The following is a 20,743-nucleotide window of genomic DNA, read 5'->3' on the forward strand; positions in this document are numbered from 1 at the left end:
CAGAGACTTGAAGGGACTGAGGGAGTGAGCCTTGTAGATACCCTGGGGGAAAGCATTCCAGGCAGAGGAAACGGCATGTGCAAAGGCACTTAGGCAGGTATAGGCTTGGCATGTGAAGGGAAGCACAAGGAGGCTAGTGTGGCCAGAGCCTGTGAGTAAGGGAGAAACTGCAAGCATAGGAGGTGAGAGAAGGGTGGAGGAATGCAGTCAGATTATGGAGAACCTTGTGGGATACTGTCAAACCTCCAGCCTTTTGTTCCGAGTTATATGGAGTGAGTTAAGAGCAGAACAGTGAAGAACGGACTTATAGGCTAAGGGATCACTGTTCTGTGTACATGATAGGGTAGGAGACAAGGGGACAAAATAGGGCGATGAGCTGGAAAATAACAGCAGTAATCCAGGCAAGATATGACGGGAGGCTTGGCCAGTGTAGACTGTAAGGAATGACCCCATTCTCGATGTATTTTGAAAAGAGAGCCAATGAGATTTACTGATGGGTTGGAGTGAAATGTGAGGAGACGGGAAGAGCTATGGACAATGAAGGATTTGGCTGGAGTGATTTCATGTGTTGGTGCCATTTTCTGAGTTGAACAGTGAAGTGGACCAGATTTGAAAGGGGGATCAGGAGTTGTTAAATATCAAGTAGATGCACAGTCATGAATTAAGGGGGGAAATTAGGCTTGATCAGCTTATAGACATGATATAGAGCCAGAGGATTGCATAAGATGCCTGGGGAGGGAAAGCAGAGGAGGTGTAAGCCTGAATCTTAGAACTTGCCAAGTTAGAGCTCATAGAGAGGAAAAATCCAGCAAAGATAATACATGAAGAGCATTGGGGTGTGTGTGTGTGTGTGTGTGTGTGTGTGTGTATACACATATACACATATATATAATGAAATACTACTCAGCCATATATGTAATGGTATGCTGCTGCTGCTAAGTCGCTTCAGTCGTGTTCGACTCTGTGCGACCCCATAGAAGGCAGCCCACCAGGCTCCCCCGTCCCTGGGATTCTCCAGGCAAGAACACTGGAGTGGGTTGCCATTTCCTTCTCCAATGCATGAAAGTGAAAAGTGAAAGTGAAGTTGCTCAGTTGTGTCCAACTCCTAGCGACCCCATGGACTGCAGCCCACCAGGCTCCTCCGTCCATGGGATTTGCCAAGCAAGAGTACTGGAGTGGGGTGCCATTGCCTTCTACTCAGGCATAAAAAAGAATGAAATAATTCTATCTGTAGCAACATGGAAAGACCTCGAGATTATCACGATAAGTAAAGCAAGTTATATAATATCACTGACTCAGTGGACATGAGTTTGAGCAAACTCCAGGAGATAGTGAAGGACAGAGAAACCAGGTGTACTGCAGACCATGGGGTCACAAAGAGCTGGACACAACTTAGTGACTCAACAACAACAACAAATTAAGTCAAAGAAACACAAAAATCATGTGGTATCATTTACATGTGGAATATAAAAAATGATAAAAATGAACTTATTTATAAAAGAGAAACAGACTTAGAAGACAAGCTTATGGTTATGGAAGGTAAAGAGGGTGAGGAGGGATAAATTAGGAGTTTGAGATTAACAGATATACACTGCTATATATAAAATGAACAAAGTCCTACTGTATAGCACAGGGAGCTCTACTGAGTGTCTTGTAATAACCTATATGGAAAAAGCATCTGAAAAAGTATATATCTATATATCTATTAAAGTGAAAGTGTTAAGTTGCTCAGTTGTGTCTGACTTTTTGTGACCCTATAGACTGTAGCCCGCCAGGCTCCTCTGTCCATGGAATTCTCTAGGCAAGAATACTAGAGTGGGTTGCCATTCCCTTTCTCCATGGGATCTTCCCAACCCAAGGATCAAACCCAGGTCTCTGAAGCCATGTTAATTATCATTTGAGCCACCAGAAAAGCCCATATATTTCTTTCCTTTCTTTCTTTTTTAATTGAAGTATTAGTTGATTAGAAAGAAAGCTGAGTACTGAAGAACTGATGCTTTCAAACTGTGGTGTTGAAGACTCTTGGAGAGTCTCTTGGACTGCAAGGAGATCCAACCAGTCCATCCTAAAGGAAATCAGTTCTGAATATTCGTTGGAAGGACTGATGCTGAAGCTGAAACTCCAATACCTTGGCTGCCTGATGCAAAGAACTGACTCATTGGAAAAGACTTCTGATGCTGGGAAAGATTGAAGGCAGGAGGATATGGGGACGACAGAGGATGAGATGGTTGGATGGCATCACCAACTTGATGGATATGAGTTCGAGCAAGCCCTGGGTGTTGGTGATGGATAGAGAAGCCTGGCGTGCTGCAATCCAAAGAGTCGGATATGACTGAGCGACTGAACTGAACTGTTCAGTTGATTTACAATGTTGTGTTAGTTTCAAGTTTACAGCAAAGTGATTCATCAAGATGGATATAGATATAGATATCTATGTACATGGGGGAAAAAAAGAAAAATCCAGCAGAGGAGAATGAAAAGGAAGATGTGCTGCTGGGGGAAGGGTGGTTGCTGGACCATTGTCACCTGTGAGCTTTTACAAGACGTAAATTCTCAGACCCCACCCCAGGTTCTGCTGCACTTAACTCCCTGGAGTTGGGCCTTGGGAATCTTTTCAGAAGCATTCCAGGTAATTCTTCTACCTACTGAAGTCAAACAAAGGAGATGTTTCAGGGGTATCATGAGAACATTTTATGACAAATTCTCCTTTTCATATTAAAATTATTAAATCTTTGAAAATTAAATATTATTTTAGAGTTTAGAAAGCAGTGTGTTGTGCTGAGTAGTGGAGTTTTGGGATCAGAATCCCAAAATAAGTGCAGAGATCCAAAATGACCAGTTGAAGAATATCATGGCTGAAAGAGTCCATACAATGAATCAAGATGTATATAATCATGGATCAAAGAACGGTTCAGATTCTAGATGAGAGCTGATAGAATCTTTTCCATAGTAAAGGATAAACAAAATAGTGGCTAACCTCCCAAGCCCCATGGTTTTATCCCCTTATGCACTGTAAATGCCTTGACTTTGCCCTCATATCATGTATCATGGAGTAATTGTTGACCTGGGGCATAGATTGAATTGAATTTTTTTTCTTTCTTACATCAGTACAGGTTGTGGCCTGACTAGACTTTGAGCATATAGGTTGCCCTTCATCACTCAGCAGTGAAGAATGGAAATCAACAGAGCTTTTCCCAGCCTGCTGCTTGAGCAGCTGCTACCGGCTGACACTGCCCAGCCTCATTAACCCTTTAGATTCCACTTTAGCCCAGGAGTAAACCTTAATGAGACTGCTGTGTTGTGGGTCAGCCAGACATGTACCAAAATGTCAGGGCATTACAGTAAGAACCTTAAATGCGGGACCCATAATGGAGTTATTATTATCTCAGAAGCAGATATATCAGAGGGCACTCTTAAGGCGGATGAAGAGAATGATACTATTACCATCTGTGAATCTATAGTGCTTTAAAAATATTGGAAATTCTGAATTCTGGAAGAGCTTGGACACTTTCCATTTTTCCCAAACATCGTCTCCCCCTAATTAGCAGCCCTGTTCTCTAGAAAGGCAGCTGGGTAAGGATGCAGTCTTGGATTTAATACAATAATTGAAAGCAGTCTTGACCCCTCTAAACTTCATGGTTCATAATTTTCTCTGGGCAGAAAGATAACGATTGTATGCAAAACACTCCTTGTCTCTTTATAGCCTAGCGAGAATAAAGACAAAGAATTTTTCAGGTTATGTCAGTAAGACCTTGGAAGCAAACTTCACCACATCACTGGATCACGGATAGTCTGGCCGAGGAGTGGGTTTTAAAGTCTCCAATAAATGTATGCTTGTGGGCGAGTTTTTGATAAAACTGCTAAGGTCCAGTGTTATAATTTCTCCATTCCTAAAATCTTAACAATTACCTTCGACTCCTAGTCTCCTTCTATCGAGAAAATAATTACCTTCTAATTATCTTTCTATTGCTTGCATTTACCTTCTCCTGTCTTTCTGTTCTAATCAGGTTTTTACAAATATCTGAATTAAAAAAAATTTAAAAAGCACTGCCATTCTTTATTGCCATATTATATTAAAGGAAGAAAGCCATACTTTTACATTTTCTCTGCTCAAGAAGTTGCTGAATAAGGTTTGCATCCATTCCCAGAAGCAGAAAGTCTATTAAAATTTTAGGTTGTAATCTAATAAAATTTCATCTTATCCTATTGCATTTCTTAACCACCCCCCAGCAATCAAGCACACAGTATCTAAGGCTCAGAAAAAAAAAAGGAGTTCATATATTGCATAAGTGTTTTCCAATAAATTTTTTAAAACTTGGAGGAGATGGTGAGGGGGAGGGGTGCTTCGTGTAATTTTATAGGACCTCTGAGGCCCAGAGTTTTTAAGTAATCTTTTTTGATGTTTTTAGACAGACCATTAAGCTGAGGATAAAAGTCCCTGTGTTCAATATCTGGATACATTAAGCATTAGGTTTAAAATTTACAGCTTTCATTTTGACAAGGAAAATGACACGTTTGGTCCCAAGTGCTACCTTGAACTGTTTTTCAACAGTGAGACAGGTTGTCAGGCTGAGGGTAGGGGTCTGAGCATTTAGCCCCTACAGGGGCTCCAGAAGGTAAACTGCTCCTGCTTTTCAGGAAGCTCTGGCTGGACCCTGGGTGAGGGGCTGGCGTCTGGTGGGGGGAGGTCAGGATGCCATTCAGGTGGGTTGGGTTGAGGTCTAATCTAATGCCTTTTAATGAGAATGTAATGGATACAAAGGAGGAGAAGAGTATCCCAAAGAGAATGACTACATAAATGCATGGACCTCAAACACTTCCATTTCAATTCTGCCCATAAGAGCTTCTTCAGTGGAGTCTCTGTATCTTCTGATGTACTATGTGGCCTTTGGGGACATGGACTTTAGAGAGTTGTCTGAGAAAAGTGAAGGGTAAGGGTAGGGGCAGAGAGGCTGAGGGGGAGATAATTTGGGCCACCAGGCAATGAATAATTGTTATTGTTGTTTAGTTGCTAAGTCATGTCCAACTCTTTCGTGACCCCATGGACTGTAGCCCACCAGGCTCCTTTGTCCATGGGATTCCCCTGGCAAGAATACTGGAGGGGGTTGCCATTTCCATCTCCAGAGGATCTTCCCAACCCAGGAATCAAACTCGGGTCCCTTGCACTGGCAGGAGGATTCTTTACCACTGAGCCACCAGGGAAGTCCAGGAATGAGTAGGCAGGTATAGAAATATGAGGAGAGTATGGTGCCATTCAGGTGATGCAGCTTGTGCCAGATTATGGACAAACATACAACTTCCTTGCCATTTCCCATCCCAAGGCAAGAAGTGAGGCTACAGAGGTAGGGATGGAAGAACTGGAGACGACTTTTACAAGCCGGGAAAAAGAGTATGGGTTTTATCTTGAAGACAATGGCTGAAGATGGCTACTGGTTTGTTTTGGAAAATCACCGTGGTTTCAGGTGACAAGGCACTGGTGTAGTGGAGGAAGCCTGGGGCTGACAGCCTGCATGGAAGGTGACTGCAGTCATCCAGGGTGGAGACGAGTTGGTGGCCACACTGCCCAGGGTTAGGGAGAACAAAGCGATGTGGTGGGCAGCTGGGAGCAGTGTTCCCCAGGCGATTGATGGGATTTAATGCTGAATGTGGTGGGTGAGGGAAAGGAGGGCTATCTGGTCTCCTTCCTTCTTTCAATTTCCAGAAGACTGGGGAAAGGTCAGCAGAGACCCTCACCCTCACATTCATAGGATGGAGACTCCTGACTTCTTTTCTTTCCCCTTTTCACATCCTTCCTTCCATAGTACCTCCCTCCTCAACCTCTCCCTCTGTCCTCTTGTCAAGTCCCTCGGACTAGAATGTGTCTTCTACTGGCATGTGTGTGTGCTAAGTCATTTCAGTTGTGTCTGACTCTTTGTGACCCTATGAACCATGGCCCACCAGGCTACCCTGTCCATGGGATTCTCCAGACAAGAATACTGGAGGGGTTGTCATGCCCTCCTCCAGGGGATCTTCCCGACACAAGGATCGAACCCCCGTCTCATACGTACTCCTGCTTTGGTAGGTGGGTTCTTTACCACTAGCACCAACTGGGAAGCCCTCTTTCTACTGGAATTCTGTCTAAATCTGCCTGTTTCTGCTCTTTCTGTTTCATTTTGTTTTCTGCTATGACGACACCACTTGGATTTATGATATCTTTATCCTATATAGGGTGCTGCTGTAAATTATATACGCTCAGAACTTAGTACCCATTCCTTCTCCCTCCTCCCCACCTCCTCCCCCTTCTCTTTCTCTCTCTCCCCTCTCTCTTTACTCCTCCTAATTTAGATACACTTTAACGTTTGGGAGACTCTCATCCTGTGAATTCTTTCTGTGTGAAGAGCATGTGTCACTGGCAAATACTGTGGTTATGCAAAATATACACATTTAATTCAACAGTTATTCCTGGAATTGTGGTTTTAAACAAATGTGGTTTTAAACATAAAGAAAACATCAAATGACAGCACACCAAGTCTTAATTGGTTTAAGCCTCATGTAGGAAAAGATATTGGACATAGGCACTGGCCATGGACCATGCAGAGGATCTCTTCTGAACTTGGTTTCCATACAGGTTTTGAGTCTGTTTTGTCATTTGGCTTTAGCCATGCTGCGGCCTCTGTTTCCTCTTTTATTTTACAGATATTTAGAAAAAAATTATAGAAGGATAAAAGTATTACTGAAATTCAGAAAGTTAAATTTCATAAGACATTTGGGGAGCATAAGAAGTAAAAAGGCTTACTCATTTAAAATCCATTTCAGTTCAGTTCAGTCGCTCAGTCGTGTCCGACTCTTCGCAACCCCATGAATCGCAGCACGGCAGGCCTCCCTGTCCATCACCATCTCCCGGAGTTCACTCAGACTCACGTCCATCGAGTCAGTGATGCCATCCAGCCATCTCATCCTCTGTCATCCCCTTCTCCTCCTGCCCCCAATCCCTCCCAGCATTAGAGTCTTTTCCAATAAGTCAACTCTTCGCATGAGGTGGCCAAAGTACTGGAGTTTCAGCTTTAGCATCTTTCCTTCCAAAGAAATCCCAGGGCTGATCTCCTTCAGAATGGACTGGTTGGATCTCCTCGCAGTCCAAGGGACTCTCAAGAGTCTTCTCCAACACCGCAGCTCAAAAGCATCAATTCTTCAGCGCTCAGCTTTCTTCACAGTCCAACTCTCACATTTGGGGAAGGCTTATTCATCAAAGGTCTGTGATAATTTCAGAAGTGTGAAATGTACTTTAAGCTACCTTAGAGAAGTCATATATGGTACAGATAGAGTTAGTAAAGCACACATACCCAACACAAAATAGATTTATGTGTACACACACCAGGCTTATAAATATCCAGAATGATAGATCTATCTTATTTAAGTCAATGAGAGGAAATATTTTAATCTATTAAATGCTATGTAAATATACATGTTACAGTTTCAGAGTAGTTGCTACCCTTTATCTTACAGAAAAAGAGCTTTTTCAAATTACTGTCAGTGTTTAAAACAATTAGAAAGGATATATGGAACCAAGATGTTATCCCACTTTCCATTTAAAAGAAACTTACTAGGTATTTATCCACATAAATTTTGCTAAGTCCTTGATTTAGGACAAAGTGTCAGTAGTGATGGCATTTTGAGGGGCATCCCAGCCCCCAAGGCTCCTCCTCTGAGAAATGCCCCCTTCCTAACCATGCTCATATGGATGGGCCCTGACAGCCATGCTTATATTCCATGATACCACATCTGAAACCACAGTCGTCTAGTTGATGGTGGTGTTGTTCTGTTGCTAGGTTGTGTCTGACTCTTTGCAATCCCATGGACTGCAGCATGCCAGGCTCCTCTGTCCACTATCTCCCAGAGGTTGCTCGAATTCATGTCTGCTGAGTCAGTGATGCTGTCTAAACATCTCATCTTACTTACCTAATGTGTACTGTCCTAGAAATCCATATACACACATGCGCGCGCGCGCGCACACACACACACACACACACACACACACACACTGAGAAAACTCCTTCCTAGGTATCATTACTCTTTTTGCCTTGGAATCCTTATATCTTTTGAAAAAATTTTCCTTTATTCATTTAAGCTTTTTACAGTGGCTTTTTGTGACTTTTAATAAAAATACTTAATCTCGATAGACAACATACAGAGAAAAGTGAGATACTGGTGGGCAAATTCTCTAGTGTGGTGACAACATGCAACAATGGAAACCCTTTATGCCGAAGAGAAAATTTCTATCTCTGACCCTCTAGGCCTTCAGGGGTGAAACTCCTAAAACATAATTCTCCCTCTTCTTCCCATTTCCCCAACACTCAAGACTTCTCTCCACTATCTTCTTTGAATCCAGACATAATGTCATTCTGTTCTCCATCCAGGATGATGTCAGCCACCACAAAACACCCAGACATCCCAGGTCACCCTCTTCTCCTTCACTGTAAGGACAAGTGAATCTTCTCCTATTCCACTGGCTCCCAAACTTTATTGCATATCAGAATCAACTGGGGGGTTTTCTAAGACACAGCTTGCTGGGCCTGAATTAGCTTCTGGTTCAGTAGGCATAGAGTTAGGCCTAAGAATGGGAATTTCTAATAAGTTCCTAGGTGATGTGGATGCTTGTGGTCCCGGTGGAAAACTATCGCTCTTCTTCCTCTCCTCCTCCCTAAGTCTTAAAACTCATCTATTGTGCCCCCTGAATTCAGAGTCTGTTGGAGCAAAAATGCCTTATAGCTTCAGCCTCTCTTCACTCTTTTGTTCTAAGGCAAACTCAGCTCTTCGCTAAGGCCACATTTTCCCTGTAATCTCTCAAGCGGTGGCTGCTTTTGCTCCCAGAGCCCTGCGTCCACTGATCTGGAGGTGGTGTGGATGCCCTCTCAGTTCCTCATTGGTACTCTCAGGTGTCCCTTCCTCTCTTCTTTCTAAACACAGCCAACCATGAATCTTATGCCATCAGATGACATTAACCCTGCCCTTCATTGTTACTGACATTTATGGGCTCCTGGGTTATTTTTCCTGATTTCTTGGTGAGAAAAAGCACCTGTTTCATTCTCTCCAATAACACTACTACTTATGGCAGATTTCCATAGATGTATCAGTGATTCTTCTAACTCTTGATCTACCAGTTCCTTGACCTCTTCCCTTCCTGTGATCTTGTCCCCTACTCTCATAAGGTCATGCCTAGACTCCTTCATAACCTCAATATCAAATATCCTACTCTATCACTGCTGCATTCTATCTTTTCAGACCTTTCTCTTTAGTATTAAGGCCCGAAGAAGACCTCTGATCTTTTTGATCCTACTTTTTTTTTAGTTGACTTCACATCCTTCCAGACTAAATTTTATCATTATAATCACCCCCTTATAAACACCCGCCACTCTCTTGCTCCTCTCTCATTGCCTCACTCATTTGGCAGATTCATAATCCTGATTCTCTCAGCCTCCTCCATGTCTGCAACTCTGAAGCTAAAACTGTCTGGAGCAAAACAGATGCCACGTTGACTTGAAGTTAGAAGTAGACCCTTAATTTTGCAAGGCAATCATACTAGAAGTTTTTCAAAAGATTCATTTCTCTACTCTCTTGATGAGGATTTAAAATATTTTTCTTTCTTTCCAAGCCCTAATATCTGCTTCCTCTCTAAGAAAATTAGAGCATTTGCAAGAGAGTTTACAGAGATTTTCACCATCACTTCAATCCATTTGCCATCTGCCCCTACATGCTCTGACATCCTGCTTGTTACCATAGGTGGAATATCCATGCTCTTGTCTCAAGTCAGGCCTCCCACAGTGCCCTAGAATTCATCTCCTCTCACTGTATTGCCCCCCAAAGCTCTCCCTCTCTGTTTTATGCCATCCATGAGAGTTGGACCATAAAGAAGCCTGAGTGCTGAAGAATTGATGCTTTCGAATTGTGGTGCTAGTGAGGACTCTTGAGAGTCTCTTGGACTGTAAGGAGATCAAACCACTCAGTCCTAAAGGAAAATCCTGAACATTCATTGGAAGGACTGATGCTGTATTTGAAGCTCCAATACTTAGGCCAACTGATGCAAAGAGCTGACTCATTGGAAAAGACCCTGATTCTGGGAAATATTGAGGGAAAGAGGAGAAGGGAGTGACAGAGGATGAGATGGTTGGATGGCATCATAGACTCAATAGACATGAGTTTGAGCAAACTCTGGGAGATGGTGAAGGACAGGGATGCCTGGCATGTGGCAGTTCATGGGATCTCAAAGAGTTAGATGTGACTTAATGACTGAACAACAACAATCTTTCCCACTGTATCATCAAACAAAAGTGATGTTACTTTTCCCAAGCTAAAAACTTTCTCTTGATCCCTCTTTTTTCTGTCAGCTTCTTGCCCCACTCTGTTGCCTCTGTAACAAAACTACTTGAAAAATTTACCTACTTATGTTTCCAAATTATGTTTCCAACTTATGTCTTCCCATTCTCTCTTTAACCCACTTCAGTTGGCCTTTTTGCCTCCACTGTTCCACCAAATGTGCTCCCTGAAGCTCACCCACGTGGCCATGTTCCATGATCAAATCTCTGCTTTAATGTTAGTCATTCAATAGCATTTGCATCACCCATCTTCCTTGATTTACATTCTTCACTTCTCCAGGGTATCAGGCTTTCTTGGATTTCCTCCTGCCATCCTGAAACATATTATCAGAGTATGTCTGTTTCTTAAATTTTAAGACTGGATCTTATTGTCTTTACAACTATTCCAATATTACCTTTTATATTTTAGTTAAATTTATTTGTTGACCTTTCTTCAACATTTGGCTGTATTGATAGTTTGCCATGAAAAAATACCTTTCTTCACTCTTCCCAGATTTGAGTCAAAAGACAGTTCCAGGAAACCCATCTGAAAGGAGAGGCAAATTAGGGTCAGGTTAAAAGGGATACAATTTTTATCTCAGTACTGTAAGTCTCCAAGAATGTCCACAATATATTTTTCTAAAATTCAGGAAGTAAGTTGTGGTCTTTCATAGTATATGGAAGTTTGAAAATGCCCATTCTGGGTGAAAGATTTGTTGGACCAGACTGAAAAGCTTTTTTTAGTTAGACTTATAAAGTTTCCACTGTGAGTTGGTTTCTACCCTTTAATTCCCAGTGGACAACTAACAATTAATATATATGCTGAATCTAGGGTTTAGTATCACAGTTATGTTTTACCTCATCAGTTGCAGATGTTGATAATATGTGAAAAATATGTTTAGCTATTTTTCTAAAAAAACTCCTAAAAAAGTCACTGCTTTATCTTTTAACTTTCTTATTAGCCTATTTATTTTATTTATTTATTTTTACATATCATAAGATTTTATTTATAGGAAATTCAAAGTCAGGCAAGACTTACTGATAGCAATGGTAATAGAACTCAGGAGAGTGGTTATGCAGCATAATCTCATCTGCCTTGACCAATACACTACCAAAAACTGATATACTACCTTCTGTCTGAAGCTTTACCTGGTATTCTCCTGCAATTCCAAGGAACATTGCTTGTGTTTCTGTGTAGAATTTATATCATCCTGCCTTGCTTAATAATTAGCAATGCATAATTTTTATCTGGGTTTTTTGTATATTTTTGTATTTTATTTATTTATTTTTGGACATAATTTACCTCTTTCAGAAATACTCTTCCCCCAGAAACAATTACCTCATAAATTTCTCCTCTAAAACACCATTTTCAGGAGGTCTTCGAGTAACTATTTTATTTATATTCTGTGTTTTCATGGTGCTTTGTAACTTATATTACTTACAATATTTATATTAATATTTTTTCTCACTGCATTGGGATATTGCATTTTATAGCAATGAAATACTGAGGTCAATGTTTTTTTCCTTATACTTGAATCCCATGCCTGGCATGTAGTAGTTGCACAATTAATACTTATTTGTAAAGTTTTTACTTTTACAGTTAAATTTAACCTATTAGCAGGTCATTATTCCACTAAATTTTTTCCTCCGTGTAAAATATTTAAATGCTATTTTCCACCCCCACCCCACTTAAGTTGGCTGAACACTGTAATCTTATTTTGTTCATAGATAAGTGAACACTGCAGCTTCTCACTATTAAAATTATTATCAAACTCTTTAGTACCTACTAATTAAAACAAGGCACTTGCTGATAATTTCATGCTTAATCAATTAAATTCTAATAAGGAAAGTAATATGTGATTTAGATCAAAATAGAATGACTGCAATTTAACTGCCTCTATCTCTTTCATCATATTATTTGCCAAAGAAAACACATTTGGAGAGAGTGCTGACTGGATAGTACCTTTCCCCCTTCCCTAAGTTTTAGAGAAATTCTCATACTGCTGTTACACTTTGAAGATCACATTAGTTAGTGCAAGAAAACATCATCTTTAAATGCTAAAATATCACTAGAGGCAAAGGACGTGCTCAGCTAAAGAGTGATTGGAATTTATGTGGAATTTATGTGTTTTCTTATATACAAAACAATTAGAGAAAAAATATTAGAAAAGATAGAAAATAATATACTTTAATTACAGGAAGCACAAATCTTTGGAATTTTCATTCTTTTTCATAATCTCTCTATATGAACGCTGAAGGAGAAAGCCTGGCAGCTGACTATCTTGTTTTGTAGTGGCATTTAAAACAGAAAGCAAAAATTGGCAACAAATTGTGGGCAACGGATCTTCTTATTATTCTCTCTTAGTAGCTCATCAATGAAGTTGAGTGTCTTATTCTACCATGTTCAAAGAAACTCCTGTCTCAGGGCACTGGCTGGTTCTTTGAAATCTTTGCCCTGTCTTCCCCCCATCCCCCGCACCCCTTCCTTCTACACTCCCTTCCTCTTGTGGAGTTATAGCCCAAAGTTAGATGATGTGGGGTAGGAATACTAATGAGAATGCCTTTCAAGAGTTTATGCATATTCTCACTATGGTTCAGCTCATGAAAGAACTGTCCAGAAAGCTGACTTACAGAGGCAGGTCTAACCACTAAGTGCCAGAATTTATTTATAACTTTAAAAACAAAAAGCCAGGGAATATTTTCAGATCGGCTTTGCTTATTGACAACAACTGACTGAGGTAGCATGTCAGTTATCAAGGACTGTTTTAAAATGCTTAATATGAGAAAAGGACAAAGTCGTTAGGAAATCTTATCCAGTCCCTCGGTTCAATGCACTACTTGTATCATCACTTTGGTTTAGCTGCTGCGGACTATTTCAGCTGTAATTGCTGAATTTTTTTTTTTTCAAAGTTAAAAAAATATCTATTAATTCCTACTGTCAAAACATAAAAAGACAAAATGCCCTTTAGGAATCGACTCAAGTTTCTCCTTACTGAAAGGCTCTTCTTGTAATTATAAAATGCCTTTTTTATATCAAAATAAAAAGTTTTATTTATCTTTGATGATTAAGTTTTGACAGTTGTCACACTCTCCTCTCTTGGGCCATATACTCAGTTCATATTTATCTGATGATCTTTGCCTTCAGGTATTTTTAGTGGCTCTCACCATAGAAATCCACTTTTGGTGAAAATAGGCTTACCGGCAATTAAGAAGGAAACCCTTTCTCGTACATGAGAACCATACATTTCTGACATCAAATTTGGAAGAATTCATGTTGCTCAATCATGTTATTTCAGTCAATATAAAAATAGCTAATATTTTCTTATTAGTATATCAATTTCAGTCCTCATGGTACATTTTTTAGTGTTTAAAACATTTGCTGCTTTTTTGATATTGTCAACATTTATAAGAACCTGCCTGCCAATGAGTTTGATCCCTGGATCGGGATGATGCCCTGGAGGAGGGCATGACAACTCACTCCAGTATTCTTCCCTGGAGAATCCCATGGACGGAGGAGCTGGGGGGCTACAGTCCATAGGATTGCAAAGAGTTGGACATGGCTGAAGTGACTTAGAACACATACACGCACATTTATCTATATCTTTATTGTATGCCAATAATCTAAAAGTGAGCAGGACATGAAGATTAAGAGTTTCTTTGATCCACACACCCAAACGACCTTTTGTGTAGTCACGTTTCTCAAATTCACATTCCCCTGGGCCAGAGGGTGAGACACTGAGATGTGACATCATGAAATTTTTCAACATTCTGAACACTGCAATAGAGGATTTTTGAAAAGAAGGGTAGTTACCCGTGGTCCCAAAGACTGCAGCGTCTTTCAAACTGCAATGTCACAAAACAGTAAGATGTCAAACGTTTTTGACTAAAATGACCCCAGCCCCCGCAGTAAGAAATACAGTTTACTTTGTGTGGAGAAGACGCATACCTACATGCATGCAAAACTGAAACACATTTTTTTTTTTTGTGAAACAATACTTAACCTGTATGCCCTGTGATGCATTTTTGCTATTTTCTTTTCTATTTTCTAAAATGCTTATTAAACTCACCAGATTGATTCTCTGACCCCTCACAAGGTTGTTAATCAGATGGAAAAATACTTCATTAATTGAGAGAATGAAAAGATTTAAAAAGTATATACAAATATAATACTTTAAAATATCACCATTTCTATAAATATATTTGCATGTGCAAAATGTACTTCTCACCATAAGTCACTGTGAACAAAGTTTGCAAGTTGCTGCCTTAAAGAGTAAGAGGTTGGAACAGGCAGGTGGGTGAATAGAATCGACAGCCTTGTGGGGGAAGTAGGGTGTGATGTCAGCAAGATTTATTTTCATTTATTTTTTATTTCTCAACTTTTAGGTAAACCTCTAAGATTGCTTTCTTTCCTTCCTTCACCTAACATACCAAGTTATATAGATATGCAGAACTATGTAAAGCATTTTAAAAATTTATTGGAGTATAGTTGCTTTACAACGTTGTGTTAGTTTCTACTGTACAGCAAAGTTAATCAGGTATGAAAGTGAAAGTGTTAGTCTCCGGTCGTGTCCGAATCTTTGTGACCCCATGGACTGTAGACCACCAGGCTACACTGTCCATGGAATTTTCCAGGCAAGAATACTAGAGCGGATTGCCATTCCCTTCTCCAGGAAATCTTCCTGACCCAGGAATCAAACCTGGGTATCCTGCATTGCAGACAGATTCTTTACCACCTGAGCCACCAGGAAATCAGTTATCAGTTCAGTTCAGTTCAGTCGCTCAGTCGTGTCTGACTCTTTGCGACCCCATGAATCGCAGCATGCCAGGCCTCCCTGTCCATCACTAACTCCCGGAGTTCACTCAGACTCATGACCATCGAGTCAGGAAAGCAGCTATACACATATGTATATTACTGTTTTTTGGATTTCCTTCCTATTTAGGTCACTACAGAGCACTGAGTAGAGTCCATGTGCTATACAGTAGGTTCTCATTAGTTATCTGTTTTATACACAGTATCAGTAGTGTATATATGTCAATCCCAATTTCCCAAGTCATTCCACCCATCCTCTCCTTAATCTCTGAGTATCCATATGTCTGTTCTCCTTATCTATCTCTATTTCTGCTTTGTATCATTTATACTAGCTTTCAGATTCCATATATATGATATATATTCCAAATATATGATATTTGTTTTTCTCTTTCTGACTTACTTCATTCTGTACGACAGTCTCTAGGTCCACACTGTTGTATTGATTACAAAGATAGAGTTAGTTTCTTGGTCTTAAACCAAATGAATAACCTTCTGACCTCATTTTGTATACTTCATCTTTAAAGAATTTGAGAATTTTTTCACCAGCTCTTTGGATACTTCAGCCATTATGAGCAAGGGTTAATACATGTTCTCAGTCATGTCTGACCTCATGGACTATAGCCTGCCAGACTCTTCTGTCCATGTGATTTTCCAGGCAAGACTACTTGAGTGGGCTGCCATTTCCTTCTCCAGGGGTTAATATTAATACATTTATGTTGTAAAATAGATCCTCCCTCATTGTTCCTGTATTTCAGATCCCCAGGCTACATTCATGATAGCTAAAGATATAAATTTAAAAAGCTTTCAGAACAAAATGGCAGAGGAGTAGGTGGATGTGGAGTACATTTCTCTCCATGGATACATCAGGAATACACCTTCAGACACAGAAGTGCATGCAGAACACCAGCTGAGATGGGACAGGAGCACCTGACCAGTGGAAAAGAATATATAGAACCACACAAAACTCAGTAGGATGAAGGAACTAGGGGAAAAACCAGGATTGTTAGTAGGACTGGACCTGCCCTTGGCGGGTGGGGGAATGAAGCAGGGGTCCAATCCCATATCGGGGCAATTGTCTGAGTCAGAGGAGAAACATTTAAGGCTGAGAGTGAAAGAGCTGATCTGTGGCATCCTAAATGGAATGAGAATCAGACAGTACTTGTCGCAGCCATATATACCCCAGACAGGAATGCTGGTCCCCTGGAAGGCACAGTAGCTGGGAGCTGGAGTTTAGGGACTGTGGAGCAATTCCAGAGCTAGGGCTCCTGTTGACTGCGGAGAGACAGACTGAAGGGACGTGAGGGAGGGGATTGTGGAGGGAAATGCCTGTGGAGGAAAGCCAGGTAGCCACGGAAGCAAGCTGAGTCATGTGGAGCCATCACCATAGCCTCTCTCTCCTCACAAGCCTGCACAGGCAGCTGAACAATAGAGAGGCTGCCCATCAAATGCCTGACGCCCTGAGCTACAGAGTAGGATCTCACCAAGGGTGACCCTTTAAGTGCCTGACATGCAGATCTACAAAGTAGGACCCAAGATGAAGCGGGTGGGGGGGCTCTATGTTCCTGACACAGGGAGCAACAGAGAAGGACCCCAGGCAAAGGAGCCCCCTAAGTGCCTGAAGCAGGGGGAGCTATGGAGAAAGACTGGCCAAAGAGGCCTTCTGATCGCCAGCTACAAGAGGCTTAAAAAAAGACTCTGATAGTACTGTAATTCCTGTGGCAGAGGCAGTCCGTGTCCTTGCACACTTGGCACCATCAAGGTCCCCAGAAACCAAGCAGCTGTACCACTTTCATGCTCAACTCTCACTGGGGCAGAGCTGCCGCAGGTGATTAAAAAAAAAAAAAAAGTCTTGTGTTTATGCGCTCAGGATTGCTTCGATCTTGTCTGACTCTTTGCGATTGTGTAGACTGTGGCCTGCCAGCCTTCTCTGTCAGAGAGGGGGTTCTCCAGGCAAGAATACTGGACCGTATTGGCCAATACGTTGCCATACCCTTTTAGAGCACTGTATTTCCTGCTGCTTTAGTTGCCAGCCCCCCTGAGTACCTGGTGCTGCCAGAACCCTTAGGAGCCAAGCAGCTCCACGACCTTTACACCTGGCCCTCACAGGGGCAAACCCAAGTCCTCCAGGGCAGCCTCAGAAGCAAACCCCAGTGAATGACCCACACGTAGAGGTGGGAATGAAACCATCATTGAAACCTAGGGGCAGTGTGGCTAAGGAAGAAGATCCAAAACCTTCCCACCAGCTGTACAAGCTGCAGATTAAATCCACATGATCAACTAAGCAGACTCTGAGTCTATGGAATATACAGAAGACCATTGAGAGCTTCCACAAAAGAAAACACACTAGTTCTAATAGCTGTGGACTTTGGGGGCAAGAACACACAGGAGGAGGACCAGATTAGAATCTGAGCTGCTCCCACAGCAGGTCCAGAGATCAGCACAGTGTTGGAGGACATCCTAGGGAGGTAAGGTGGGCTGTGACTCCCAGTGAGGGAAAGGACTCTGACAGCAGTGACTCAAGAAAAGCATTTATTATTCTTATTTTTTGACTTGTTCTATAGATTTTTTTTCTTTTTCTCCACCCCTCATTGTAGTTTTCAATTTTATTGGCACTAAGAAATCCAATTAAGCTATTGAGGTGTTTTTTTTTTTTTTTTTCTCAGTTTTTATTGTTGTTGTAAACCTCTGCCTCTGCTTTGAGCTTTTGCAGCTCTGTGGAGTTTTCCTTTTTTTTTTTTTTCCTCTTTTTCTAAATTTTAACTTTTAAAACCTATTATTATTTTTTCTATATTCCTTTGTTTGCTTTTCTTACTGTTCTTTCCCCCTTGCAGTTAATCTTAAATGTATATAAATCTTCTTTATCTATCTCTATTTAGGTTTGCATATCTATTCTTTCTTTCCTTTCCTCTCAACATATTTGTTAGTTTTATTTTCATTGCTTTATTCCCCAATTGGCACTTTGCTTTAGGTTTGTTCCCCAGTTTGTGCTTTACTTAGTTTTGTTCTGGTAGATATAATTTTTTATTTCCTTTGTTCACTGGGTCAATGCATTATACTTTATTTTTGTTGGATTGTTTTGATTTTGCTTATGGGTGTATATGTATATGTGTATATGCAGTCACACTTTTTATTGTTGTTATAAACCTCTGCCTGTATATTGGGGTTTTGCAGTTCTGTGGAGTTTTGCTTTTTTCTTTCTTCTTCCATTTTTTTCTTTTCTTTTTTATACTTTAAATTTTTAGGTTTTTAACACCTATTATATTTTTTTCTACATTTATTCCTTTGTTTGCTTTCCCTTACTGTTCTTTTCCTCTTAACTGGTAAATATAACATTCGATTTCCTTTGTTTGATGGGGTCAGTCTACTGTACTTTATTGTTGTTGGACTGTTTTCACTTTGCTCATGGATGTATATGTCTATGCATATATTCCATTATTTTAATTATTATTTGCCTGACTTTGTAACTGCCATTTTTCTGGGGTTCAACTTTGGTTTCCTGTTTATGGATATTTATTTTAATCTCACTTAATGCCAGGACAGACCACTTGTGGAATCTTCATTCCTGATCAGAGATCAAGCCCTAAGCCTTTGGAATGGGAGCACTGACTCCAAGATCCTGGACAACCAGAGAACTAACCCTAGGCAGTATCAAATACTGAGAACTCACACAAAGGAAACCACTTGAATACAAGACCTGGCATCACCCAACCACCAGTAGCACCCTGTGCAGGACACTTCACCCAAATAACAAACAAAACAAAACTACAGACCCAATCATCAGCAGATAGGATTACCACCTCATGTAGCCTTGCCCATCAGAGGAAAAACAAACAAACAAACTCAGCACAAATCTCAATCTATAGGAAGCTTACAAAAGCACTGGACCAACCTTAGGCAGGAAGAAGCCAAAAGGAAGAAAGAATTCAACCTTCTTCAAGAAAGAATTCAATTTTCCTTGAAGCCTGGGAAAAGGAGATGTCAAGCACGATATGTTAAAAAAAAAAATGGAAAGGCAGAGAAATATTACACAAATGAAAGAACCAACTAGAAACACAGAAGTACAAATAAGTGAAGATGAGCTAGGCAAACTACCTGAAAAAAAAAATTCAGAATAATGATAGCAAAGATGATCAAAAATCTTGAAAGCAAAATGGAGAAAATGCAAGAATCAATTAACAAAGATCTAGAAGAATTAAAGAATAAACATACAGCAACAAAGAATGTAATTACTGAAATTAAAAATTCTCTAGAAGGAATCAATAGCAGAATATCTGACGCAGAAGATTGAATCAGTGAGCTGGAAAATAAAATGGTAAAAAGACTTTATAAGAGCAGAATAAAGTAAAAAGAATGGAAAGAACTGAGGACAGTCTCAGAGACCTCTGGGACCATATCAGATGCACCAACATTAGAATTATAAGGGGGAAAGCAACAGCACCCCACTCCAGTACTCTTGCCTGGCAAATCCCATGGACAGAGAAGTCTGGTAGGCTGCAGTCCATGGGGTCGCTAAGAGTCAGACACGACTGAGCGACTTCACTTTCACTTTTCACTTTCATGCATTGGAGAAGGAAATGGCAACACACTCCAGTGTTCCTGCCTGGAGAATCTCAGGGACAGGGGAGCTGCCATCTCTGGGGTCGCACAGAGTTGGACACGACTGAAGTGACTTAGCAGCAATAGCAGCAGAAGAAGAACAAAAGAAAAAGAAAGGGTATGAGAAAAAATTTGAAGAGATTATAGTTGAAAATTTCCCCAACATGGAAAAGGAAATAGTCAATCAAGTTCAAGAGGCACAAAGAGTGTCACACAGGATAAACCCAAGAAGAAACATGTCAAGACACATATTAATCAAACTAACAAAGACTAAAAACACAAAGAAATAACATTAAAGCAGCAAGGGAGAAGCAACAAGTAACATACAAGTGAAACTCCATACACTTAACAGCTGATCTTTCAGCAGAAACTGCAGGCCAGAAGGGAATGGCAGGATACATTTAAAGTATTGAAAGGGAAAAAACCACAATCAAGATTACTGTACCTTGCAAGGATCTCATTCAAAATTGATGGAGAAATAAAAAGTGAGGTGAAAAGCAAAGGAGAAAACGAAAGATATAAGCATCTGAATGTAGAGTTCCAAAGAATAGCAAGAAGAAATAAGAAAGCCTTCTTCAGTGATCAATGCAAAGAAATCGAGGAAACCAACAGAATGGGAAAGATCAAATTGCCAACATCCGCTGGATCATGGAAAAAGCAAGAGAGTTCCAGAAAAACATCTATTTCTGCTTTATTGACTACGCCAAAGCCTTTGACTGTGTGCATCACAATAAACTGTGGAAAATCCTGAAAGATATGGGAATACCAGACCACCTAACCTGCCTCTTGAGAAATCTGTATTCAGGTCAGGAAGCAACAGTTCGAACTGGACATGGAACAACAGACTGGTTCCAAATAGGAAAAGGAGTATGTCAAGGCTGTATATTGTCACCCTGCTTATTTAACTTCTATGCAGAGTACATCATGAGAAACGCTGGACTGGAAGAAACACAAGCTGGAATCAAGATTGCCGGAAGGAATATCAATAACCTCAGATATGCAGATG

This window comes from Oryx dammah, unplaced genomic scaffold (assembly GCF_014754425.2).
Source record: "Oryx dammah isolate SB20612 unplaced genomic scaffold, SCBI_Odam_1.1 HiC_scaffold_29, whole genome shotgun sequence".
Classification (NCBI taxonomy): Eukaryota; Metazoa; Chordata; class Mammalia; order Artiodactyla; family Bovidae; genus Oryx; species Oryx dammah.